Genomic DNA, 2009 nt, shown 5'->3' with positions numbered 1-2009 from the left:
ATGTGCAGTCTGTGCCACTTGCCTGAGGTAGTAGTTGCTGGCTCTGTCTCCATGCACTGGAGAGCCATCTGTGATGGTTTGCTTGGCTACCTTTGGCTTTCTGCTTTGCTGGGGCTTTCCTTCCCCTCACACGCTTGGCCCACTGTGTGCCCTAAGAGGCTTACAGTAAGCCGGCAAGGAGAAAGTGTACTGTCCTGAGGACAAAAACAACACAGACCCACCCAGCAACCGCTTGGCTGGGCCGAGTTTTTCCAAAACTGGCGCCTCATCCCCTTTGTTACCCTTTCAGAATGTCTGGCTAGAGTTTACAGAGAGTTTTCAACTCCGCAATGTCATCCGCCCTAATCCCGTGTGGCATTTATCACATTCCCTTAAAAAAAAATAACAGCTTTATTGAGAAATAATTCACTTGGCATAAAAATACAATTCAGTGATTTTTCGTATATTCAAGGAGTTGTGCAAACGTCACTACAGTCGATTTTGGAAGATTTTCAACATTCTGAAAAAAAAAACAAAACCGCCATTTGCAGACATTCTCTTTCCCTCCCTCCAGCCCCTGGTGACTGCTAATCTACATTTGTCTTAGTATTTGCTTATCCTGGATTCTGCATATAAATAGAGTAGCATGTGACCTTTTGTGACTGGTTTCTTTCCCTTAGCATGTTTCCAAAGCCCATTCATGTGATGACAAGCATGGGTACTTCACTCCTTTATATGGCTGAATAATATTTCATTGTAGGACTATAGTCCTGGTGGATCTCTTCATCAGCCGAAGAACACTTGGGCTGTTAGGAATAATGATGCTATAACTTCTGTGCACAGGTTTTTGAATGGATATATGGTTTTACTCCTTAGTATATACCTAGAACAGGAAGTACTGGGTCATGTGCTCTCCACATTTAACTTTTTTGGGGATCTGCCAAATTGTTTACCAAAGTGGCTGCATAGTTTTACATTCTCACCAGCAATATACAATGGTTCCAATTTCTCCATATCCTCACATCTCACTCTACTTACCAGTTCTCTCTGCATGAGTCCAACTACTCCTCTTAGACTTAAGTTCCAAGATATCACACTGGCAGATACAGAACTTCAACCATGATACGTTCTGAGTAAGTCTCTGCTGTTAGTTGGGTGCACTTTTAATTATAACCAGTTGAACTTCCTAACTAGAGGATATACCTACATCAGGAGAAAATACAGATCAAATATTACATCCTCCAAAAGAACCAAATAAATACAGCTGCCATTCATTTGAGCACTTATTGGATTCTTCTTACATATGGCCTCATTTTTTTTTTTCCTGAGCAAGTGAACTGATTGTCCAAGTAATCAACAGCATAGCTGAAATTCACACCCAAGTTTTCTTTGAATCACATTGTCCTTTAATGTGAAGGAATTCTCTTGAGCTTCTCCGTTTTCACTTTATAAAAATCACCAAAAGCAAGGATCAATGTTGAGCATAGTACATAAAAGTAATTAAAAATAGAATTCCTTCTAATTATATTAATTTTGGAGACTGATAAAATGACTAACAAATCGAAATATAAAAGTAAGGTTGGTTTCACGGTCTAGCCCCTTATTTGCAACTGCATCTGGTAATACAAGGTTAAGCATGTGTAACTGCTTAAGATTTTCCTGAATTCCCTCAAATGTTGGCCCTTGTGTTTCCAAACACCACCGCACGGCAACCTGAGCGCTGCCAGCTCAGCCATCAGCCTAAGGGCCCAAGGGCCTAAGGGCCAAGACCCTGCCTGGCATCCTCCAGTAAGCACCAATAGCCTCCAGAAAAGAACCAGCTACAGGCCTTTGCCCCTGACAAATATGGTCGCGGTTAGGCTTCAGGCTTGGGGCGGTGAATGAGGATCACCTGATGAGAATCCCGTTCTTTTATTGGTCTTCTCTCCGGACACGGTAACCCAGCTGGGGCTGGCTTAAAGGGACCGCCGCAGAACCCGCCGGAGCTCCGCCTTCTGGGCTGGGCAGGCGGGGCGCCGCGCGGGCTTTCT

The 2009-nt window shown here is 43.5% G+C and overlaps 1 long non-coding RNA gene across 1 annotated transcript; it reads right to left on the bottom strand.

The window, feature by feature from the left end:
* Positions 1 to 373: 373 nt before the first annotated feature.
* LOC125616884 lies at positions 374 to 1818 on the bottom strand. Its single transcript, XR_007347658.1, has 2 exons — positions 1018 to 1818; positions 374 to 499 (listed from the first exon to the last, which is right to left on the bottom strand). It is a non-coding gene; the product is annotated as an uncharacterized LOC125616884 (long non-coding RNA).
* Positions 1819 to 2009: the final 191 nt, after the last annotated feature.

Source organism: Marmota marmota, unplaced genomic scaffold (assembly GCF_001458135.2).
Source record: "Marmota marmota marmota unplaced genomic scaffold, marMar, whole genome shotgun sequence".
In the NCBI taxonomy this organism is placed as follows: Eukaryota; Metazoa; Chordata; class Mammalia; order Rodentia; family Sciuridae; genus Marmota; species Marmota marmota.
This window is presented reverse-complemented; position numbering and strand designations above follow the sequence as displayed.